Raw genomic sequence first — 27,211 nt, 5'->3', positions numbered from 1 at the left:
TCAATATAAGTCTCTTGACTTAGTCCAATCATCTTTCGAGACCTGTCTCTATGGATCTTGATTTCCAAAATGTACTCGGCTTCACCTAAGTCTTTCATGGAAAAACAACTCTTCAACCATTCCTTGACTGACTCAAGCATTGGTATGTCATTTCCCATGAGAAGTATGTCATCCACATACAAGACTAAGAAAACTACGCTGCTCCCACTAGACTTCTTGTATACACAAGGTTCCTCTTCGCTTTTGACAAAATCAAACCTTTTGATTGCTTCATCAAAACGAAGATTCCAACTCCTGGATGCTTGCATCAATCCATAAATGGATTTCTCAAGCTTGCATACCATTCTAGGATTTTCTGGATCTTCAAAACCCTCAGGTTGTGTCATATACACTTCCTCCGTCAAGAACCCATTGAAGAAGGCGGTTTTGACATCCATCTGCCAAATTTCGTAATCGAAAAATGCGGCGATCTCTAGAAGGATCCTAATGGACTTAAGCATTGCTACTGGGGAAAAAGTTTCATCATAGTCAATACAATGAATCTGTCTGTACCCTTTTGCAACCGGTCTTGCTTTATGGATGTATGCATTTCCATCCTTGTCTGTTTTAATCTTGTAGACCCATTTGCAACCAATGGGTTTTACCCCATTAGGCAAGTCTACTAGGGTCCACACTTTATTTTCAGACATCGACTCCATTTCGGATTTCATGGCCTCAAGCCATTTATCTGAGTTGGGGCTCACAAAAGCTTGCTTGTAGGTTGTGGGTTCCTCATTCTCCAAAAAGAAGATTTCAGAATCCTCAGTTAACATAACCTCGACAAACTGTGTGTTTCTGATTCTGGTAGACCTACGTGGGGTAGGAGCAACAGTAGAAATTTTCTCTCCAACTCTTTGAAGATTTTCGCATGAATTAGATTCAAGTGGATGATAGGAGTCTCGCTAGTGGAATTAGCTTGCTTGTCTCGAATTTCTTCGAGAACCACTTTACTCCCACTTGGCTTTCTAGATAGAAATTCCTTTTCTAGAAAGACACCATCGCGAGCAACAAACACTTTGTTATCTTCGCGATTGTAGAAGTAATACCCTTTTGTTTCTTTGGGATAGCCCACAAAGAAACACTTGTCTGATTTAGGGTGTAGTTTATCGCCTTGTAAACGTTTTACATAGGCTTCACATCCCCAAATCTTGAGAAAAGACAACTTTGGAGCTCTTCCATTCCACATCTCATATGGAGTCTTTTCTACAGCTTTGGATGGGCTTCTGTTTAGTATTCTTGCAGCTGCTTCTAATGCATATCCCCAAAAGGATATGTGAAGATCAGTAAAGCTCATCATGGACCGAACCATGTCTAGTAGAGTCCTATTCCTCCTTTCAGACACTCCATTTAATTGAGGTGTCCTTGGAGGGGTTAATTGTGAAAGTATTCCACAATTAATCAGATGTTCATCAAATTCTTGGGTTAAATATTCGCCACCACGATTAGATCGTAATGCCGTAATTGTTTTCCCAAGCTGGTTTTGTACTTCATTATGGAATTCTTTGAACTTTTCAAAGGCTTCCGAGTTGTTCTTCATTAAGTAAATGTAACCATATCTACTTAAATCATCAGTAAAAGTAATGAAGTAACTAAACCCACCCCTAGCTTTTTCACTCATTGGTCCACACACATCTGTATGTATGAGTCCCAAAAGGTCACTAGCTCTTTCACCTATACCCGTAAAGGGTGACTTAGTCATTTTCCCAAGCAAGCATGACTCACAGTTTTCAAATGATTCATAATCAAAAGAACAAAGGAGTCCATCCTTATGTAATTTCTGGACGCGCTTTTGGTTAATATGTCCAAGCCTACAATGCCATAGGTAAGTTGGGTTTGAACCATCTGTTTTCTGCTTTTTATGATCTATGTTGTAGACATGAGTTGCTTATTCTAAAACATACAAGCCATTGATTAATTTAGCATTAGCATATCACATACTTTCTTTCGAAATAAAACAACGTTTGTCTCTTATTTCAAATGAAAAACCTTCAGTATCTAAAACAGGAACTGAAATAATGTTTTTAGTAATGCTAGGTACGAAATAACAGTTATTAAGTACTAAAATAAGTCCAGAAGGAAGTCTTAAATGATAACTCCCAATAGCAAGTGCATCAACTTTTGCTCCATTTCCTACTCGAAGTGTTACTTGTCCTGGATCTAGCTTCCTACTTCCTTTCAAGCCCTGCACGTCATTAACGATACGAGCACCACAACCGGTATCGAATACCCAAGTGGAAGATGATGTAAGATTAATCTCTACAACAAAAACATCAAGTAACACCTTACCTTCTGTTTTCACTGGTGTGTAATGGGGACACCCTGGTGTATGGGCTTGCCATCCACCACAAAAGAAACACTGGCAATCTCTCCTTATCAGGTACTCCTCAGCATGGTTAAGTAAGATGTTGATCAAATTTGCTGATGATCCCTCATCATTATGAGAGAGTCTTAAAATGTCAAAACCGGCATGGAGCGAGAACAAGATAATGTCACACGCAGAATCATCATCGACCGGTTTCCCAAGGACATCCATTTGATTGATCATATCAACCAATTCATTGACATGGTTCCTCACTGACTGACCAGGTAAGAGTTTCTTTGCCATTATCTTACCATGAATCCTGTAAGTCTCATACCTTAAACTGTCAGCCGAGGAATAGTAAATCTGAGGGATCGAGTTAACGATCTCTCTTACATTTGGATCGTTGACACCTCCACTACCCAATGCCCCCATGCCACCTTTATAGATAGCACGAAGACATTGATACAAGTTGGTCACCTCATACCGTCTAAACCTATTATACCAACAGTTTGGAATAGATTCCATTATTAGGTACTTGACCTTTTGTGCATCCAAAACTAATTTTGCATGCATTTCAGGGTCCTGACCAGGAGCACACTTGTTCTCAATGGGTACATACAGACGAGCTTCAAGCTTGTGGCTTGTGAGAACATTTCTCAATTCGCCCTCCCATTGCCTGTAGTTTCTGAGATTTAGCCTTAAATTGAGTTTCATTGGTAAATCTGTGTTGTCATATAAGTTATTCATCTACAAACAAAAACAAAACGAGGCAAAATTCAATAATTATGTTTGACGAATTTAAAGTACCACAAACAATATTAGTAATTATTGGTAGCTTTAAAGCACTTTATTCAATTTTAAATGATCCCTATTGGATAAAATGATTCCAAGATCCTTTATTTGTGCAATAATTAACCGAACTGAGGCCCTGCCATCAACCATTACATTTTCAAGGTGAGTAAACTCTTTACTAATTACAACTCTTGTAATTCTTGGTTGAATAATTAACCATCACATGTTTAATTATTACCCTTAGCTTCAAGGTTCTAAACTGATCTTTAGGTAACTTTGTTGAATATAACTGTAATCCCCCGTATTTATAAATATATTATAAATGAATTTTATTTTAATTATAATTTTTATATGTGTTTTTCCGTGATTTAAGTTTTAAAGTTCCAAATTATTTTTGGGTTGATGATTGATTTTGTTCTTAAAGAATTTCTAATTGTACATTCAACAATTTATGCCATACATATTAAACAAAGCTAGCCCATTTCATTTACCTAATTGGCCCATTAATTATATGAGGCCCAATCTTAAAACTAACCCTACACCACTCTCTCTCCTATAAATACCCCATACATCCCCAAATTTTCCCCACACAAAAGGTTAGTCTAATTTACTTTCTCCTTTATTTTATTTTTTTTATTTTTATTTTTCTTTTCCTTTTTCTTTTTCTTTTTCTTTTTTTTTTCTTTCTTTTTCTTTCTTTCTTTTTCCTCCTCTCCTACGTGAGGAAACCTCACTCACACCCCCCTACTGCCACCTGCTGGCCGGACTGCCACCCTTCGCCGCCGCCGGCGACCCACCGTGGGCCCATCCGTGGCCCACCTTGCTGCCCCCTTTCCTCCTCCTTTATTTTCTTATTTTTTTTTAATCTTCATATAATTAGTTTTGGGTTTTGATTTCTTAGTGTAAAGATTATATTTTTAGTATCAAAACCATGTTTTTGATAGCTTAAACTTATAAATTTCAGATTTTGTTTATGTTATAATTTTCAGATTTTATAACTTTAAAACCTAGGGTTTCAATTTATTTAAATTGAGATTTTAGGGTTCTTATGACTAATTAATTTGGGGCTTTTGTTCCTAGTCAATTTCTAATGATTAATTAACCATAAAAACATGTTTTTAATGAAGTTTTAAGGACTTTTAATCTAGATTATATTGCTGGAAATTTTTGTAAGTATTAATTTGTGATTATTGGTTGTTTTCTAGGAGGTAATTTTTCTCTAAGAGACTTTTAATTAATTAAAAGTGGCGCAAAGAATTGTTTACCCGAGGTACGTACATGTCTACTTCGTTGTAAGTAGTATCATGTTTAGGTTTCAAAGAAAAGAACTTAGTTTCATGATTAGAGAACACTTGGATGGAAATTGTTTGGTTAAATATTTTATTAATTCATGGATTTATATTTATGAGGCATCTTTTGGTGAATTAATTATGCTTGTATGGAATTATGGATGCAAGTATGTTGAATTATATTGGATTAATTGTTTGTATGGAATGTTGATACAAACATATTTTATTGGATTGGTTTGTTAACCACATTTGGATTATTAAAGGATTGGAATTTAATGGTTTAAGTGAAATGAATTTATTAATTATTCCACAAGGTTATTATTATTTATTTATTACTCAATCATAACTTGTTAGTATGTTGAGTAAAGGTGGATTAAGCCGAAATGGCTAGGTGGGTTGACTATGTTGAACAATTTTGAATAATTTGGAAGTTTAATTGGAATAAAAGGTCAATTTGTGATGTGATCACCATTGTCCTAAATAACATTAAAAATGAATTGATGTATGATTGTTATGTATGGTCTTCTTGAATGAGTCGGCTATTAATTAAAATTGTAATCACGTAAAGTGAAACATGGATGAGCAATAAAACTCTGGAAAGCGTGCACTTCTAGAGTATTGACAATTATGGGTTGGGGTACACGGTGGTAGCCCGTGGCTTTTCGAGGCTTGTTTGATCAACATGTCCTCTTCCCTTTTGGTATTTACATTTTATTTTATAATGAAAGTTAGATGGGATCCTAGACAAACTTTGTGAGAATGGAGTCGCGCCCATTCTTGAATTGCGCTAAACTTTTATTTCAAATGGTCATTTGGGACCAAAATGATTTGGTGGATTGGACAACCTCGTCTATTGCTTACTCCAAACTAAATAAATTAAATTAATTAAATTATATATAAAGAGTCAAGTGTTTGGAATTAGTTCATAAGTATGTTGATTCAATTGAATTGTCTAAGTGTAAAGTCTTGATTAATGAATTCGTGTTGTATGTTTATTTATTATAATTAATTGAGCATGCTAGGTTTTGTACGTTGTAGCTTGTATGTACTCAGCTTTGATGATTGCGTGCTTTTGTGTGTGTTTTCTTTTGGTCATGGCCTTCGCCTTTAAATGACCCTGTGATGATCCAATTATTACCCTTGTATTATTAGGGAGCAGTATTGCACAGGTTATCTTGATGATGTGAAGTTCGGGGATTTGACATACGCATTGTCAAGGGATTGGTGTGATTGAGAGTATTCGTTCTTTGTGTTGAACTTATTCACGTTTTACTCTTTTAATTATGTTTTGGGATTTTGAAAATTGGTTTGGTTTTAAATAAGGGCCTTATATGGTTCCAATTTGTAAGCTTTGACTTATTCGTTTTCTAAAGTATGTTATTTTAAAGATTTAAGTTTGTTTTTCCGCTGCAATACTTTGATAAAGCCTTAACGTTTTAACACGTGGTGGTAACACGTCAATGGTTCTCTACTATTTTATTTAAAGTAAGTGGTTTGGAAAAGGGAGAATTATTGGGGTGTTACAATAACCAATTAAAAGTGTAGAGCGTGATCTACCCCCACTTCCCCAAGATATATTATAACGCTCTGCTGAGGCTGACCCATCACAAACGATCAAGGTTTTCATCGGGTTTTTAATTGGAAAAGTTGCATCAATATTACTGGGATCTAGATTTATTATGTTGTGATTATATAGTGAACTCTAGCGCATCATCAAGCAACATAAATAAACCTAAACATGCATAATCTAGTAATGCAATAAAACATGACATAGTATGGCCCCTTAATCCTAAGAAAACTAATAAAGCAAAATGCTCCCACTTGAACCTTCATGGATCTCATCCATCTTGCTCCATTGGGCCTTCACTTCATTGGCTTTTAGATCAACTGCAACCTGTAATTTTATTCTACTCTATCTACTACTTAAATAAAATAAAGTAAATTACAAAAATACTTAACGGTACGCAGACCGTATTTAGATTACAAAAATACATCACGATGCGCAGATCGTATTTAGAATCTATAGGCCATACTAGTCTATACATAGCAATAAACAATATCATATATTATAAAGTGCCATATAATAAATCATTCATCATGCTTTCCTAAACTACAACATCGAATGTTCACAATAAAGGAAACATGGCTATAAATATCTCATATTTTAATTATTTACTGTAATTAGATAATATCATATATTAATGACCAACCATAAAATATCATATATTTTAATTTAGGTATGAGATAGAATAAAATTTTATTTGAATTATGGAAGATAAATCATATTTATTTTCCATGATTATCCTAACTAATTTAGGAAATTCTATCCTAATTACTAACCAATCACATATTTTAAATCAATTATTATTATCCATAAATAATCATGGGATAATCACATTATTTAATCAATTATTATCCAAATAGAATCTTTTGCTCCATAATTATCAAAACTTAACAAAAATAACAACTTTAATTTTGTTAATTATCTTTTTAAAATTTAAACTTATACTTTTTAAAATTTGAAATCAGATTTTATCTAAATTAAAATAAAATAATTTTTTTTTTTTGAAAAACCGCCAGCCACCGTGGTGTGGCCAGCCGAAGCCAGCCACTGTGGCCGTACACCGCAAGGTGTACGCTGCTGTGCAGCGGCGCAGGGCAGCAGCAGCACCGTGCACCTGCAGCGCGACACTGCTGTTGCTGCTATTCTTATCCTTGCAGCTGCCCCTCCTCGACCCTCCCTCCGGACCACCAGCAGCGGCACCACCGTGGCAGCGCCACCCAGCCGTAGTGCTGCTGCTGTAAATTCACCCTTTTCCTATTTTTTTTTTAATTAAAACAAAACAGATTTTTGTAAAAATAAATTAAACTTTATGTGGTCCAATTAATTCCAAAACTAAATCATATTCAATTTTGAAATTAGGGTTCTTGATGAAATTAATCCCCAATTTAATTTAACACTTAAATTAAATAATTTGGTCATGAAAAATTCATAATTTTAACATGTAATCAAATAGATTAAATTCCTTAAACATATTACCATCGAAATAAATCAAAATTAAACACAAAATTTCACAAATTAGGGCAACAATCGAAATTTTCAAAAATAAGGGTTTAGGGGTTAGAATTTTTCGATTAATTTGGGTCAAAATTCGGATCAAATTATGGTTAATATGGAGCAAATTAAACACCTTTAATGATTCTATATTGTTAAATCACATTTAAACTAACAATTGACCCATAATTAAATATTTTCTCTCCTAATTGAATTAAAATTGTGGATTATCAAAGAATTATTACTCAATATATGTAAATGCAAGAGGCTAACTGATACCACTGTAGGAGATTATAGGTACTAAATGCGGAAATAACATGAATCATATTCACATAGCACCAAACCAAGGATCTCATGCATAACTCATAAAGAAGTAAGAATTATACCTTTGAAGCGTGATTTCACGGTGATCGAGCAAGAACAATGGGGGGATAAAGAACCTCAAACGTGATTCCTCTACTTGGTCCACGGGCACATAGTAAGATCTCCACTAATGCTAGTTAGTCGCAAAAGAACCCTTCTATCGACCTTCTATGGAGATGAACGAACGATCAACTAGCCAAGAACCACCGCGCAACACCACGTGGCCACTAGGGGTGGCCGGCCGTGGGTGAGAGGGGAGAGTGAGGGGCGTGCGTTTGAGAGAGAGAGGGTGGGGGCTTTTTGGATGTTGGTTGCTTAGATTCACAATTCACTGTATGATAATTGTGACTTAATTAATCAACCCTAGGCATGACTATTATTTATAGATCATATCTCTAAATAATACTCCAAGTCCAATTCCAAGCCCAATTCCTAATCCCATTCAAACTACACTTAGCCCAATCATACTTATGACTAATTAATTGCTCATGAGGCCCATTAATGGGCCTCTAACTTTCTTAACCCATTACCCTTGTGTGTGACCAATATAGGATCCATTATAAAGGGCTTTGAGCTATTTGACTAGCCCAAAGATCATTTCTCATAGTCTAGCAACAGAGGATGACGCCCCAATAGAATGAACTTATTATCTCCATAATAGTGATCCTTAATCTATCTACTAATTGTACTTATCGAAGACACAATTCCTTCAGGTGGAACCATCTAATATGCCTGTAAACAGCCAATTTACCCGTTCCAAACTTGCACCGATATCGAGACCTCAAGCCTACCACCAACATTTATGGAAAAATATAAGGGTCATATAGGGTTCCAAACGTCATAGTATGACCCTAAGATGTATCCCATAAGGTCTCAAGACTTTTCGCCACAGGGCCCCGTAACCTCAAAATTCCTCAAAAAGCGTGGATTATAGCCTTCAATTTTGGAACTTTTTTACTTTTTTTCACCCGAAAATAAAAATGGCCGAAATGTTTACCATAGTTCTTAATACCCTCCGGCAGTCCAATTGAGTGGGTGGAACCATCCAATATGCCTTTACACAGTCAATTTAACCGTTCCAAACTTGCACCGATATCGTGACCTCAAGCCTACCACGGACATTTATGGCAACATATAAGGGTCATATATGGTTCCAAACGTCATTTTATGACCCTAAGATGTATCCTCTAGGGTCTCAAGTCTTTTCGTCTCCAGACCCCGTAACCTCTAAATTCCTCAAAAAGCGTGGATTATAGCCTTCAATTTTGGAATTTTTTCGCCTGGAAATACAAATTGCCGAGATGTTTACCATGGTTCGTAATACCCTCCGGGAGTCCAATTGAGTGGGTGGAACCATCCAATATGCATTTAAACAGTCAATTTACCCCGTTCAAACTTGCAGCGATATCGTGACCTCAAGCCTACCACGGACATTTATGGAAACATATAAGGGTCATATATGGTTCCAAACGTCATTATATGACCCTAAGATGTATGCCCTAGAGTCTCAAAACTTTTCGCCACCAAGCCCCGTAACCTCAAAATTCCTCAAAAAGCGTGGATTATAGCCTTCAATTATGGATTTTTTTGCTTTATTTTCGCCCGGAAATAAAAATTTCCGAGATGTTTACCATGGTTCCTAATACCCTCCGGGAGTCCAATTGAGTGGGTGGAACCATCCAATATGCCTTTAAAAAGTCAATTTACCCGTTCCAAACTTGCACCGTTATCGTGACCTCAAGCCTACCACGGACATTTATGGAAACATATAAGGCTCATATCTGGTTCCAAACGTCATAATATGACCCTAAGATGTATCCCCTAGGGTCTCTAGACTTTTCGCCACCTGGCCCCGTAACCTTAAAATTCCTCAAAAAGCGTGGATTATAGCCTTCAATTTTGGAATTTTTTGACCTTTAAAATTTGCCGAGATGTTTACCATAATTCCTAATACCCTCCGGGAGTCCAATTGAATGGGTGGAACCATCCAATATGCCTTTAACCAATCAATTTACCCGTTCCAAACTTGCACCGATATCGTGACCTCAAGCCTACCACAGACATATATGGCAAGATATAAGGGTCATATATGGTTCCAAACGTCATTATATGACCCTAAGATGTATCCCCTAGGGTCTCATGACTTTTCGCTACCAGGCCCCGTAACCTCAAAATTCTTCAAAAAGCGTGGAATTTTTTGACCTTTTTTGGCCCGGAAATAAAAATTGCCGAGATGTTTACTATAGTTCCTAATACCCTCCGGGAGTCCAATTGAGTAGGTAGAACCATCCAATATGCCTTTAAAAAGTTAAGTTACCTGTTCCAAACTTGCACCGATATAGTGACTTCAAGCCTATCACGGACATTTATGGCAACATATAAGGGCCATATATGGTTCCAAACGTCATTATATGACCCTAAGATTTATCCCCTAGGGTCTAAAGACGTTTCGCCACCAAGGCTCGTAACCTCAAAATTCCTCAAAAAGCGTGGATTATAGCATTCAATTTTGGAATTTTTTGACCTTCACTCGCCAAGAAATGAAATTGCCGAGATGTTTACCATGGTTCCTAATACCCTCCGGGAGTTCATTTGAGTGGGTGGAGCCATCCAATATGCCTTTAAATAGACAATTAACCAGTTCCAAACTTGCACCGATATCGTGACCTAAAGCCGACCAAAGACATTTATGGCAACATAAAAGGGTCATATACGGTTCCAAACGTCATTATCTGACCCTAAGATGTATCCCCTAGGGTCTCAAGACTTTTCGCCACTGGGCCCCGTAACATCAAAATTCCTAAAAAAGCGTGGATTATAGCCTTCAATTTTGGAATTTTTAGACCTATTTTTGCCTTGTAATAAATATTGCCGAGATGTTTACCATGGTTCCTAATACCCTCCGAGAGTCCAATTATTGGGTAGAACAATCCAATATGCCTTTAAACAGTCAATTTACCCGTTCCAAACTTGCACCGATATCGTGACCTCAAGCTTACCACGGACATTTATTGCAACATATAAGGGTCATATATGGTACCAAACGTCATTATATGACCCTAAGACGGATCCCCAAGAGTCTCAAGACTTTTCGCCATCGGGCCCCGTAACCTCAAAATTCCTCAAAAAGCACGGATTATAGCCTTCAATTTTGGAATTTTTTTACTTTTTTTTTGCCCGAAATTAAAAATTGCCGAGATGTTTACTATGGTTCCTAATACCCTCCGGGAGTCCAATTGAGTGGGTGGAACCATCCAATATGCCTTTCAACAGTCAATTTACCCCATCCAAACTTGAGGAGATATCATTATCTCAAGCCTACCACGGACATTTATGGCAACATATAAGGGTCATATGGGGTTCAAAACGTCATTAAATGACCCTAAGATGTATCCCCTAGGATCTCAAGACCTTTCTCCACCGGGCCCCGTAAGCTCAAAATTCCTCAAAAAGTGTGGATTATAGCCTACAATTTTGGAATTTTTTGACCTTTTTTCGCTCGGAAATATAAATTGCAGAGATGTTTACCATGGTTCCTAATACCCTCCGGGAGTCCAATTGAGTGGGTGGAACCATCCAATATGCCATTAAACAGAAAATTTATCCGTTCCAATCTTGCAACGATATCGTGACCTCGAGACTACCAAAGTCATTTATGGCAACATATAAGGGTCATATATGGTTTCAAACGTCATTATATGACCTTAATATGTATCCCCTAAAGCGTGGATAGCCTTCAATTTTGGAATTTTTTTGACCTTTTTTCGCCTTGAAATAAAAATTGCCGAGATGTTTAACATGTTTCCTAATACTCTTCGGGAGTCCAATTGAGTGGGTGGAACCATGCAATATACCTTTAAACAATTAATTTACCCGTTCAAAACTTGCACCGATATGGTGACCTGAAGCCTACCACGGACATTTATGGCAACATATAAGGGTCATATATGGTTCCAAACGTCATTATATGACCCTAAGATGTATCCTTTATGGTCTCAAGACTTTTCGCCACTAGGCCCCGTAACCTTAAAATTCCTCAACAAGCGTGGATTATAACCTTCAATTTTGGAATTTTTTGACCTTTTTTCGCCCGGGAATAGAAATTCTCGAGATGTTTACCAAGCTTTCTAATATCCTTCGAGAGTCCAATTGAGTGGGTGGAACCACCTAATATGTCTTTAAACAGTCAATTTCCCCATTCTAAACTTGCACCGATATCATGACCTCAAGCCTACCACGGACATTTATGGCAACATATAAGGGTCATATATGGTTCCAAACATCATTATATGACCCTAAGATGTATCCCCTAAGGTCTCAAGACTTTTTGCCACCGAGGCCCGTAACCTCAAAATTCCTCAAAAAGCGTGGATAATAGCCTTCAATTTTGGAATTTTTTTGACCTTTTTTCGCCTAGAAATAAAAATTGTCGAGATGTTTTCTATGGTCCCTAATACCCTCCAGGAGTCCAATTGAGTGTGTGGAACCACCAAATATGCCTTTAAACAGTCAATTTACCCGTTCCAAACTTGCACCGATATCGTGACCTCAAGCCTACCACGGACATTTATGTTAAAATATAAGGGTCATATATGGTTCCAAAAGTCATTATATGACCCTAAGATGTATCCCCTAGGGTCTGAAGACTTTTCGCCACTGTGCCCCGTAACCTCAAAATTCCTCAAAAACCGTGAATTATAGCCTTCAATTTTGGAATTTTTTGACCTTTTTTCGCCCGAAAATAACAATTGCCGAGATGTTTACCATAGTTCCTAATACCCTCCGGGAGTCCAATTGAGTGGGTGGAACCATCAAAAATGCCTTTAAACAGTCAATTTACCCGTTCCAAACTTGCACCGATATCGTGACCTCAAGCCTACTACGGACATTTATGGCAACATATAAGGGTCGTATATGGTTCCAAACGTCATTATATGACCCTGAGATGTATCCCCTAGGGTCTCAAGACTTTTCGCCACCGGGCCCCGTAACCTTAAAATTCCTCAAAAAGCGTGGATTATAGCCTTCAATTTTGGAATTTTTTAACCTTTTTTCATCCAAAAATAAAAATTGTCGAGGTGTTTACCATGGTTTATAATACCCTCCGGGAGTCCAATAGAGTGGGTGGAACCATCTAATATGTCTTTAAACAGTCAGTTTACCCATTCCAAACTAGCACCGATATCTTGACCTTAAGCCTACCTGGGACATTTATGGAAACATATAAGGGTCATATATGGTTCCAAACGTCATTATATGACCCTAAGATGTATCCCCTAGGGTCTCAAGACTTTTCGCCACCGGGCCCCGTAACCTTAAAATTCCTCAAAAAGTGTGGATTATAGTCTTCAAATTTGGAATTTTTTTACCTTTTTTCGCCCGGAAATATAATTTCCCAAGATTTTTACCATGGTTTCTAATACCCTCTGGGTCCTCTGGGAGTCCAATTGAGTAGGTTGAACCATCCAATATGTCTTCAAACAGTCAATTTACCCGTTCCAAACTTGCACCGATATCGTGACCTCAAGCCTACCACGAACATTTATGGAAAGATACGAGGGTCATATCTGGTTCTAAGCGTCATTATATGACACTAAAAAGTATCCCCTAGAGTCTCAAGACTTATCGCCACCAGGCCCCGTAACCCCAAAATTCCTCAAAAAGTGTGGATTAAAGCCTTCAATTTTGGGATTTTTTTGCCCGGAAATAAAATTTTGCGAGATGTTTACCATGGTTCCTAATACCCTCCGGGAGTCCAATTGAGTGGGTGGAACCATCCAATATGCCTTTAATAAGTCAATTTAATCGTTCCAAACTTGCACCGATATCGTGACCTCAAGCCTGCCACGGACATTTATGGCAACATATAAGGGTCATATATGGTTCCAAACGTCATTATATGACCCTAAGATGTATCCCTTTGGGTCTCAAGACTTTTCGCCACCGTGCCCCGTAACCCAAAATTCCTCAAAAAGCGTGGATTATAGCCTATAATTTTGGAATTTTTTGACCTTTTTTCGCCCGGAAATAAAAATTGCCGAGATGTTTACCATGGTTCCTAATACCCTCTAGGAGTCCAATTGAGTGGGTGGAACCATCTAATATGCCATTAAACAGTCTATTTACCCGTTCTAAACTTGCACCGATGTCGTCACCTCAAGCCTACCACGGACATTTATGGAAACTTATAAGGATCATATATGGTTCCAAACGTCATTATATGACCCTAAAATGTATCCCCTATGGTCTCAAGACTTTTCGCCACAGGCTCCGTAACCTCAAAATTCCTCAAAAAGCGTGGATTATAGCCCTTCAATTTTGGAATTTTTTTGTCCGTAAATAAAAATTGCCGAGATGTTTAACATGGTTCTTAATATCCTCCTGGAGTCCAATTTAGTGGGTGGAACCATTCAATATGCCTTAAAACAGTTAATTTACCCATTCCAAACTAGCACCGATATCGTGACCTCAAGCCTACTGCAGACATTTATGGCAAATTATAAGGGTCATATATGGTTCCAAACGTCATTATATGAAACTAAGATGTATCCCCTAGGGTCTCAAGAATTTTCGCCACTGGGCCTCGTAATCTCAAAATTCCTCAAAAACCGTAGATTATAGCCTTTAATTTTGGAATTTTTTCACCCGGAAATAAAAATATGCGAAATGTTTACCATGGTTCCTAATACCCTCCGGGAGTCCAATTAAGTTGGTGGAACCGTCCAATATGCTTTTAAACAGTCAATTTACCCATTCCAAACTTGCACCGATATCTTGACCTCAAGCCTACCGAAGATATTTATGGCAACATATAAGGGTCATATATGGTTCCAAACGTCATTATATGACCCTAAGATGTATCCCCTAGGGTCTCCAGAGTTTTCGCGACGGTGCCCTGTAACCTCAAAATTCCTCAAAAAGCGTGGACTATAGCCTTCACCCAAAGTAGCATAAGCAACCGTCCCAACCTTCACCGTACGCTCTGGACGGTTGTCGTCCAGATCGAGATCAATGTTTTCTCCAGCCGGTTGGTGACGGAGCTCGTCTGACCGTTCACCGGTCAGTGATTGCTATTTCTTCTCTTTCTTCACCTCCACCAACAGAGGCGCTTTCCTTTTCTTACCAACGGCTGGTGGGGCAGGGTTGGCATCCTTGACATCGTCAAGGTGTATTGGTTCCTTCTCTTGACCGTCTGAGGCCACAGTATCTTTCACGGCTGAGAGAAGCACTCCCTTGCCGTCTTCTGATCCCCGTTCAGGGAACCAACAAAACCGTCATCCCGCTCATACTTGATGAGCATGAGAGACGGGATGATAACCGCCTTAGCTTCGTTGAGGGTTGGCCTACCAAGGATGATATTGTAGGCGGTCAACTCCTCAACGACCAAGAACCTGACGACAATATGCCGTCCCTGGCCTTTTTCTCCCAGCCGGATGGGCAAGTCAACTCTGCCGGCTGGGTAGACCATCCTACCCCCAAAACCAACCAAGGGGTGGGTAACCGGATGCATGCTGCTGACATTGTATTTCAGCTTCTGCAGGCACCGGAGGCTTATAATATCCGACGAGCTGCCGGTGTCAATAAGGATCCGTCCAACCAGCTGGTTGGCAACCTTACATTCAATGACGACCGGGTCGTCATGCGAACGGCGGACGCTGCCCCTATCCTTCTCAGTTATGAGGACGTCTGGGAAGGTGGAGGAGGTAGACGCCTGCTCATCATCATCCTTATCCATCTTCCGAAGATGGCTCTTGGTGCCCCGGATGGTAGGGCCACCACATGAAAATCCGCCTGCTATAGTGTAGACCGGATCCTTGTCGGTTTCTAAGCTACTAGCAGGCTGGGGGCCAGCCTTGGAGGACTGTCCCTTATTCTTCTTCTTTGCCCCGGTAGGGGACTTAGAGATGTAGGACTTTAGGAGCCCCTTGTCAGCCAGACGGTCCAACGTCCGCTGTAGACTGAAGCAGTCGTTGGTGTCATGGTCAACCTCCTCATGGAACTGGCAAAATTTATTTTTGTTCCGCGACTGGACGGAACTCTTCATCGGATTCGGCTTCTCAATAGACAGCCGATCCTTCACGTACATGAAGATGGAGTTGCAATCTTTGTTAAACTCGTACTTGGGGATGTACGGTTTAAACTCTTTCTTTTTCTTTTGGGACGGCTGGTCAGAATCACTAACCGCCCAGACATCTTTTCTCTTCTTGCTCTCTTCTTTTTTGTTACCCGGCTGAGCAGACCAGCTTTCTTTTTGTTTGTCAGACTTCTTGGAGTCTGACTGGCTACCAGGCGAGCAGAGGTCGGTAGCCTGAATGTAGCTCTCCGCCTCCCTCAGGGCCGCCTGTAGCGTAAATGCACCTTTTCGGACAAGGTCGAACTTAAAGGCCGACCCGTCCTTCGGACCATTGAAGAAGTCTGTGAAAGCTACCTCGTCAGACAGCCCCTGGATCTGTATGCTGACCAGGTTGAACCGCCTGACATATGAGCGTAGCCCTTCTCTCTCACCCTGCCTGACGGTGCTCAAATCAAGGCTCGTCTTCTTGGCAGGAATGTTTATAGAGAAGTTGGTAGCAAACAAGAAGGCTAGCCTCTTGAAGCTGTCAATAGAACCGGCTGGCAAGTTGCCAAACCACTGCTGGGCGATGCCCTTCAGTGTAGCCGGGAAACAACGACACCAGGTGGCATCGTCCCAACCTTGTAAGCACATGAGGTTGGTATATGCCATCAGGTGGTCTTCTGGGTTGGTGGTACCATCATAGGTGCCCACCAGTACATTCTTAACCTTGGCCGGCTGAGCCGCCTCGGTTATATTGGCTGCAAAGGCAGACGGTTGTTCGCCTAGCCTCATTAGTCGAAGCTGCCAGTCCAGAGGCTGGGCAGGAGTATATGCCGCCTGACCTCCAAAAGGAGGTGGCTGCATGAATTGGAGGCCATATTGCCCATACTGCGCCTGAGGTGCGTATGGCATAGACCCTATCATCAGCTGAGGTTCGGTGTTGACGGATTTACCGCCTGTCCGACTCTCATGCAAGGACATAGAGTTCCTTGCGGAAGCTTGCTTGAAGCTGTCTGGAAAGCTTGAAGTAGAAACTGACTCAGACTGCTGCTGTCTCATTCGATTGATGACTTCTCGAGCATCGAAGGTGGAGGCTTTTTTGCCCTCCGGCTGGGGTCGCCGGGGCATCAGAATCTTGGACCAGTCAAGTTTTGCGGCTGCCTTCTCCTTTGGGTGAGGAGTTGGCTGCCTGTCCTTGACCGGCTTCTTCTTCTTCCCATCATTGGGAGTCTTTTTAGCCGGCTGACTCTTGCTAGAGCCTGCCTTGTTTTGGTTGATCATGGCCTTGATTTCACCTTTGAAAGAGTTCATGAATTTCATGAGCTCATCTCGGGTGACCGGGGCTTGGCCTTTGGCCTTCTGGGTTTCCCCTTCAGGCCTTCCAGATGAGCGCCTGCTTGGGCCCGCCTGGTCTTCATTTCGTTCCAGTTGATCCCTGGAACGAATGGATTTAGAGATGAGAGAGCCATCCTTAGATGTGTAGGTCTACACATCATCATCTTCTTCTTCTTCCTCCTCCTCCTCAGTGAATACCTCTGGTTGAGGCTGAGGGGGAGGCTGAGGGATTTCAAATCCTACCGGCTGAATAACCGGTTGCATGTCGTCCGGGGTACCCGTCTTAGTGCCCGGACGTAGAGAGGTAGAATTGAGAATCGGTACAAGAACTTTGAACCATCTTGAGGTACTCCCCCCACAGACGGCGCCAAATGTTTTGGGTGTTTTTGTCCCTTGGGAGAGTTACAACTCGAACACTGGTCCGGAGGGCTTCTGTACCTGCAAAACCAACGGAGACACTGTTTGGGTGGTGTTCCGCCTCCAACGCTCAAGTTAGTAACTTGAAGGAGAGAAAAAGGTGCGGAAAATTAGGTGGGGATCTGCTAGGTTTCTAGCTCAGTTGTCTCTATCACAGGGACAGTTTGTAGTAAATGGAAAAACGTGTCCTCCAAAAGAGGGGAATCTCCCTATTTATAGGGTCATTGGGATTTGTGCCCCTGATCAGGTGACAGAACCCTAATCTGAGATGGGCTGCGCCGTATTACGGCTTTCTCGGGATTTGGGCCTGAAGGCCGACCTTTTCCCCTAATATCCGGGATGACACGTGTCAAACAGGGATAGGTCCATTTTGGACCATCCCCGGAATGACACGTGTCACCCTCTGATTGGGCCACATGGAGGGGTAAAATTACCCTAAACATAAGGGTCACATATGATTCCAAACGTCATTATATGACCCTATGATGTATCCCCAATGGTCGAAGACATTTCGCCACCAGGCCCCGTAACCTAAAAATTCCTCAAAAAGCGTGGATTATAGCCATCAATTTTGGAATTTTTAAACCTTTTTTCACCCGGAATTAAAAATTAGCGAGATGTTTACCATGGTTCCTAATCCCTTCCGGGAGTCCAATTGAGTGGGTGGAACCATCCAATATGCCTTTAAACAGTCAATTTACCCATTCCAAACTTGCACCGATATCGTGACCTCAAGCCTACCACGGACATTTATGGCAACATATAAGGGTCATATATGGTTCCATACGTCATTATATGACCCTATGATGTATCCCCTAGGGTCTGAAGACATTTCGCCACCGGGCCCCTTAACCTCAAAATTCCTCCAAAAGCGTGGATTATAGCCTTCAATTTTGGAATTTTTTGACCTTTTTTCGCCAGGAAATAAAAGTTATCGAGATGTTTACCATGGTTCGTAATACCCTCCCGGTGTCCAATTGAGTGGGTGGAACCATCCAATATGCCTTTAAACAGTCAATTTACCCGTTCCAAACTTGCACCGATATCGTGACCTCAAGCCTACCACGGACATTTATGGCAACATATATGGTTCCATTCGTCATTATATGACCTTATGATGTATCTCCTAGGGTCTCAAGACATTTCGCCACCGGGCCCCGTAACCTCAAAATTCCTAAAAAACGTGGATTATAGCCTTCAATTTTGGAATTTTTAAACCTTTTTTCGCCTAAAATAAAAATTTCCTAGATGTTTACCATGGTTCCTTATACCTTTCGTGAGTCAAATTGAGTGGGTGGAACCATCCAATATGCCTTTAAACAGTCAATTTACCCGTTCCAAACAAGCACCGATATCGTGACCTCAAGCCTACCACTGACATTGATGGCAACATATAAGGGTCATATATGGTTCCAAACGTCATTATATGACACTAAGATGTATCCCCAAGGGTCTCAAGACTTTTCAACACCGGGCCCCGTAACCTCAAAATTTCTTCAAAAGCGTGGATTATAAAAATTTTGGAATTTTTTGACCTTTTTTCGCCCGGAAATAAAAATTTCCGAGATGTTTACCATGGTTCCTATTACCCTCCGGGAGTCCAATTGAGTGGGTGGAACCATCCAATATGCCGTTAAACAGTCAATTTACCCGTTCCAAACTTGCACCGATATCGTGACCTCAAACCTACCACGGACATTTATAGCAACATATATGGTTCCATACGTCATTATATGACCCTATGATGTATCCCCTAGGGTCTCAAGACATTTCGCCAACGGGCCCCGTAACCTCAATATTCCTCAAAAAGCGTGGATTATAGCCTTCAATTTTGGAATTTTTTGACCTTTTTTCGCTCTGAAATAAAAATTACCGAGATTTTTACCATGGTTCCTAATATCCTCCGGGAGTCCAATTGAGTGGGTGGAACCATCCAATATGCCTTTAAACAGTCAATTTACCCGTTCCAAACCTTCACCGATATCGTGACCTCAAGCCTACCCCAGACATTTGTAGCAACATATAAGGGTCGTATATGGTTCCAAACGTCATTATATGACCCTAAGATGTATCCCCTAGGGTCTCAAGACTTTTCGCCACCGGGCCCCGTAATCTTAAAATTCCTCAAAAAGCGTGGATTATAGCCTTTAATTTTGGAATTTTTTGACCTTTTTTCGCTCTGAAATAAAAATTGCTGAGATGTTTACCATAGTTCCCAATACCCCCCGGGAGCCCAATTGAGTGGGTGGAACCATCCAATATGTCTTTAAACAGTCAATTTTCCCGTTCCAAACTTCCACCGATATCGTGAACTCAAGCCTACCACAGACATTTATGGAAACATATAAGGGTCATATATGGTTCCAAACGTCATTCTATGACCCTCAGATGTATCCCCTAGGGTCTCAAGACTTTTCGACACCGGGACCTGTAACCTCAAAATTCCTCAAAAAGCGTGGATTATAGCCTTCAATTTTGGAATTTTCTCTTCTTGCTCTCTTCTTTTTTGTTACCCGGCTGAGCAGACCAGCTTTCTTTTTGTTTGTCAGACTTCTTGGAGTCTGACTGGCTACCAGGCGAGCAGAGGTCGGTAGCCTGAATGTAGCTCTCCGCCTCCCTCAGGGCCGCCTGTAGCGTAAATGCACCTTTTCGGACAAGGTCGAACTTAAAGGCCGACCCGTCCTTCGGACCATTGAAGAAGTCTGTGAAAGCTACCTCGTCAGACAGCCCCTGGATCTGTATGCTGACCAGGTTGAACCGCCTGACATATGAGCGTAGCCCTTCTCTCTCACCCTGCCTGACGGTGCTCAAATCAAGGCTCGTCTTCTTGGCAGGAATGTTTATAGAGAAGTTGGTAGCAAACAAGAAGGCTAGCCTCTTGAAGCTGTCAATAGAACCGGCTGGCAAGTTGCCAAACCACTGCTGGGCGATGCCCTTCAGTGTAGCCGGGAAACAACGACACCAGGTGGCATCGTCCCAACCTTGTAAGCACATGAGGTTGGTATATGCCATCAGGTGGTCTTCTGGGTTGGTGGTACCATCATAGGTGCCCACCAGTACATTCTTAACCTTGGCCGGCTGAGCCGCCTCGGTTATATTGGCTGCAAAGGCAGACGGTTGTTCGCCTAGCCTCATTAGTCGAAGCTGCCAGTCCAGAGGCTGGGCAGGAGTATATGCCGCCTGACCTCCAAAAGGAGGTGGCTGCATGAATTGGAGGCCATATTGCCCATACTGCGCCTGAGGTGCGTATGGCATAGACCCTATCATCAGCTGAGGTTCGGTGTTGACGGATTTACCGCCTGTCCGACTCTCATGCAAGGACATAGAGTTCCTTGCGGAAGCTTGCTTGAAGCTGTCTGGAAAGCTTGAAGTAGAAACTGACTCAGACTGCTGCTGTCTCATTCGATTGATGACTTCTCGAGCATCGAAGGTGGAGGCTTTTTTGCCCTCCGGCTGGGGTCGCCGGGGCATCAGAATCTTGGACCAGTCAAGTTTTGCGGCTGCCTTCTCCTTTGGGTGAGGAGTTGGCTGCCTGTCCTTGACCGGCTTCTTCTTCTTCCCATCATTGGGAGTCTTTTTAGCCGGCTGACTCTTGCTAGAGCCTGCCTTGTTTTGGTTGATCATGGCCTTGATTTCACCTTTGAAAGAGTTCATGAATTTCATGAGCTCATCTCGGGTGACCGGGGCTTGGCCTTTGGCCTTCTGGGTTTCCCCTTCAGGCCTTCCAGATGAGCGCCTGCTTGGGCCCGCCTGGTCTTCATTTCGTTCCAGTTGATCCCTGGAACGAATGGATTTAGAGATGAGAGAGCCATCCTTAGATGTGTAGGTCTACACATCATCATCTTCTTCTTCTTCCTCCTCCTCCTCAGTGAATACCTCTGGTTGAGGCTGAGGGGGAGGCTGAGGGATTTCAAATCCTACCGGCTGAATAACCGGTTGCATGTCGTCCGGGGTACCCGTCTTAGTGCCCGGACGTAGAGAGGTAGAATTGAGAATCGGTACAAGAACTTTGAACCATCTTGAGGTACTCCCCCCACAGACGGCGCCAAATGTTTTGGGTGTTTTTGTCCCTTGGGAGAGTTACAACTCGAACACTGGTCCGGAGGGCTTCTGTACCTGCAAAACCAACGGAGACACTGTTTGGGTGGTGTTCCGCCTCCAACGCTCAAGTTAGTAACTTGAAGGAGAGAAAAAGGTGCGGAAAATTAGGTGGGGATCTGCTAGGTTTCTAGCTCAGTTGTCTCTATCACAGGGACAGTTTGTAGTAAATGGAAAAACGTGTCCTCCAAAAGAGGGGAATCTCCCTATTTATAGGGTCATTGGGATTTGTGCCCCTGATCAGGTGACAGAACCCTAATCTGAGATGGGCTGCGCCGTATTACGGCTTTCTCGGGATTTGGGCCTGAAGGCCGACCTTTTCCCCTAATATCCGGGATGACACGTGTCAAACAGGGATAGGTCCATTTTGGACCATCCCCGGAATGACACGTGTCACCCTCTGATTGGGCCACATGGAGGGGTAAAATTACCCTAAACATAAGGGTCACATATGATTCCAAACGTCATTATATGACCCTATGATGTATCCCCAATGGTCGAAGACATTTCGCCACCAGGCCCCGTAACCTAAAAATTCCTCAAAAAGCGTGGATTATAGCCATCAATTTTGGAATTTTTAAACCTTTTTTCACCCGGAATTAAAAATTAGCGAGATGTTTACCATGGTTCCTAATCCCTTCCGGGAGTCCAATTGAGTGGGTGGAACCATCCAATATGCCTTTAAACAGTCAATTTACCCATTCCAAACTTGCACCGATATCGTGACCTCAAGCCTACCACGGACATTTATGGCAACATATAAGGGTCATATATGGTTCCATACGTCATTATATGACCCTATGATGTATCCCCTAGGGTCTGAAGACATTTCGCCACCGGGCCCCTTAACCTCAAAATTCCTCCAAAAGCGTGGATTATAGCCTTCAATTTTGGAATTTTTTGACCTTTTTTCGCCAGGAAATAAAAGTTATCGAGATGTTTACCATGGTTCGTAATACCCTCCCGGTGTCCAATTGAGTGGGTGGAACCATCCAATATGCCTTTAAACAGTCAATTTACCCGTTCCAAACTTGCACCGATATCGTGACCTCAAGCCTACCACGGACATTTATGGCAACATATATGGTTCCATTCGTCATTATATGACCTTATGATGTATCTCCTAGGGTCTCAAGACATTTCGCCACCGGGCCCCGTAACCTCAAAATTCCTAAAAAACGTGGATTATAGCCTTCAATTTTGGAATTTTTAAACCTTTTTTCGCCTAAAATAAAAATTTCCTAGATGTTTACCATGGTTCCTTATACCTTTCGTGAGTCAAATTGAGTGGGTGGAACCATCCAATATGCCTTTAAACAGTCAATTTACCCGTTCCAAACAAGCACCGATATCGTGACCTCAAGCCTACCACTGACATTGATGGCAACATATAAGGGTCATATATGGTTCCAAACGTCATTATATGACACTAAGATGTATCCCCAAGGGTCTCAAGACTTTTCAACACCGGGCCCCGTAACCTCAAAATTTCTTCAAAAGCGTGGATTATAAAAATTTTGGAATTTTTTGACCTTTTTTCGCCCGGAAATAAAAATTTCCGAGATGTTTACCATGGTTCCTATTACCCTCCGGGAGTCCAATTGAGTGGGTGGAACCATCCAATATGCCGTTAAACAGTCAATTTACCCGTTCCAAACTTGCACCGATATCGTGACCTCAAACCTACCACGGACATTTATAGCAACATATATGGTTCCATACGTCATTATATGACCCTATGATGTATCCCCTAGGGTCTCAAGACATTTCGCCAACGGGCCCCGTAACCTCAATATTCCTCAAAAAGCGTGGATTATAGCCTTCAATTTTGGAATTTTTTGACCTTTTTTCGCTCTGAAATAAAAATTACCGAGATTTTTACCATGGTTCCTAATATCCTCCGGGAGTCCAATTGAGTGGGTGGAACCATCCAATATGCCTTTAAACAGTCAATTTACCCGTTCCAAACCTTCACCGATATCGTGACCTCAAGCCTACCCCAGACATTTGTAGCAACATATAAGGGTCGTATATGGTTCCAAACGTCATTATATGACCCTAAGATGTATCCCCTAGGGTCTCAAGACTTTTCGCCACCGGGCCCCGTAATCTTAAAATTCCTCAAAAAGCGTGGATTATAGCCTTTAATTTTGGAATTTTTTGACCTTTTTTCGCTCTGAAATAAAAATTGCTGAGATGTTTACCATAGTTCCCAATACCCCCCGGGAGCCCAATTGAGTGGGTGGAACCATCCAATATGTCTTTAAACAGTCAATTTTCCCGTTCCAAACTTCCACCGATATCGTGAACTCAAGCCTACCACAGACATTTATGGAAACATATAAGGGTCATATATGGTTCCAAACGTCATTCTATGACCCTCAGATGTATCCCCTAGGGTCTCAAGACTTTTCGACACCGGGACCTGTAACCTCAAAATTCCTCAAAAAGCGTGGATTATAGCCTTCAATTTTGGAATTTTTTGACCTTTTTTCGCTCTGAAATAAAAATTAACGAGATTTTTACCATGGTTCCTAATACCCTCCGTGAGTCCAATTGAGTGGGTGGAACCATCCAATATGCCTTTAAATAGTCAATTTACCCGTTCCAAACTTGCACCGATATCGTGACTTCAAGCCTACCACGGACATTTATGGCAACATATAAGGGTCTTATATGGTTCCATACGTCATTATATGACCCTATGATGTATCCCCTAGGGTCTCAAGACATTTCGCCACCGGGCCACGTAACCTCAAAATTTCTCAAAAAGCGTAGATTATAACCTTCAATTTTGGATTTTTTTGACCTTTTTTCACCCGAAAATAAAAATTGCCGAGATGTTTACCATGGTTCCTAATACCTTTAGGGAGTCGAATTGAGTGGGTGGAACCTTCCAATATGCCTTTAAACAGTCAATTTACTCGTTCCAAACCCGCACCGATATCGTGACCTCAAGCCTACCACTGACATTTATGGCAACATATAAGGGTTATATATGGTTCCATACGTCATTATATGACACTAAGATGTATACCCAAGGGTCTCAAGACTTTTCAACACCGGGCCCCGTAACCTCAAAATCCCTAAAAAAGCGTGGATTATAGCCTTCAATTTTGGATTTTTTTGACCTTTTTTCGCCCGAAAATAAAAATTGCCGAGATGTTTACCATGGTTCCTAATACCTTCAAGGAGTCGAATTGAGTGGGTAGAACCTTCCAATATGCCTTTAAACAGTCAATTTTACCCGTTCCAAACTTGCACCGATATCGTGACCTCAATCCTACCACGGACATTTATGGCAACATATAAGGGTCTTATATGGTTCCATACGTCATTATATGACCCTAAGATGTATCCCCAAGGGTCTCAAGACTTTTCAACACCGGGCCCCGTAACCTCAAAATTCCTCAAAAAGCGTGGATTATAGCCTTCAATTTAGGAATTTTTTGACCTTTTTTCGCCCGAAAATAAAAATTGTCGAGATGTTTACCATGGTTCCTAATACCTTCCGGGAGTCTAATTGAGTGGGTGGAACCATCCAATATGCCTTTAAACAGTCAATTTTACCCGTTCCAAACTTCCACCGATATCGTGAACTCAAGCCTACCACGGACATTTATGGAAACATATAAGGGTCATATATGGTTCCAAACGTCATTATATGACCCTAAGATGTATCCACAAGGGTCTCAAGACTTTTCAACACCGGGCCCCGTAACCTCAAAATTCCTCCAATAGCGTGGATTATAACGTTCAATTTTGGAATTTTTTTGACCTGTTTTCGCCGGGAAATAAAAATTGCCGAGATGTTTACCATGGTTCCTAATATCCTCTGGGAGTCCAATTGAGTGGGTGGAGCCATCCAATATGCCTTAAACAGTCAATTTACCCGTTCCAAATTAACACCGATATCGTGACCTCAAGCCTACCACGGACATTTATGGCAACATATAAGGGTCATATATGGTTCCAAACGTCATTATATGACCCTAAGATGTATCCCCAAGGGTCTCAAGACTTTTCAACACCGGGTCCTGTAACCTCAAAATTCCTCAAAAAGCGTGGATTATAGCCTTCAATTTTGGAATTTTTAAACCTTTTTTCGCGCGGAAATAAAAATTGCCGAGATGTTTACCGTGGTTCCTAATACCTTCAGGGAGTCAAGTTGAGCGGGTGGAATCATCCAATATGCCTTTAAACAGTCAATTTACCCGTTCCAAATCTACACCGATATCGGGACCTCAAGCCTACCACTGATATTTATGGCAATATATAAGGGTCATATATGGTTCCAAACATCAATATATGATCTAAGATGTATCCCTAGAGTCTTAAGCCTTTTCGCCACTGGGCTTCGTAACCTCAAAATTCCTCTAAAAGTGTGGATTATAGCCTTCGATTCTGGAATTTTTTGAACTTTTTTCGCCCGGAAATAAAAATTGCCGAGATGATTACTATGGTTCCTAATACCCTCCAGGAGTCCAATTGAGTGGGTGGAACCATCCAATATGCCTTTAAACATTCAATTTACACGTTCCAAACTTGCACCGATATCGTGACCTCAAGCCTACCACAGACATTTATGGCAACATATAAGGGTCATATATGGTTCCAAACGTCATTATATGACCCTAAGATGTATCCCCAAGGGTCTCAAGACTTTTCAACACCAGGCCCTTGTAGACACCCATTTGTGTCTCCCTAAAGCCAAACCCAGTGATGAATGCCTTTCACCTCGAACCATAATCGAATGAAGTGCGAAAGTGGTTGAAAGTTAAGTGTCGCGGTTTAGTTTTATTTAATATTCTCTTCTCTTTGTTTTTTAAAATAACTCTATTTATTTTAAAATAGCCAAACCGGTTTAGTTTGGTCCATAATTAAGGTCCAATAATAGTGTAGTTGGATAGGGCTCAAAGAAACCTTTCCAACGATATATTATAAGCCCACTCCGATGAATATTGAGGAAGTTATGGCCAAAATACTAAACTGGTCCCGGTTAATTATTTACGTACGGCCCAATGATCTAGAGGAGGGCCCAATATTAATTATTATTCCTAAAATCATTAGGTTTAATTAATTCTCTAGAAGGTTCTAAAAGGTTCTTTTTAATTCTAATATTATTAGATTTAATAATTATTTTTTTTAAAATAGACATTTATTTGGACTAAAACATTATTTTATTATTATTATTATCTTAAAAGTATGTATTTTATCTTCTGTACGGATTCCGTAGATCAAGTTGATTAAAGATCGGATTCCGTGTGGAGAAAACGCGCTAATACAGGATGTCAACAAACGAAAAGTTTGTCGCCTCGCGACAGACCCTGTCGCTTCGCGACAGTGTCGATTCTTGGCGACAACGTGTAGTTTTATTCCTTATCAAATTTTGTATTTTTCCGGACTATTTTCCTTATAAATAGGGTCCGGAATCTCCGTTTTCATTCATCAACTCTCATCAAGAA

The sequence above is a fragment of the Chenopodium album genome, chromosome 23 (assembly GCF_948465745.1).
Source record: "Chenopodium album chromosome 23, dcCheAlbu1.1, whole genome shotgun sequence".
NCBI lineage: Eukaryota > Viridiplantae > Streptophyta > Magnoliopsida > Caryophyllales > Amaranthaceae > Chenopodium > Chenopodium album.
Note: the sequence above shows the minus strand (reverse complement) of the source record.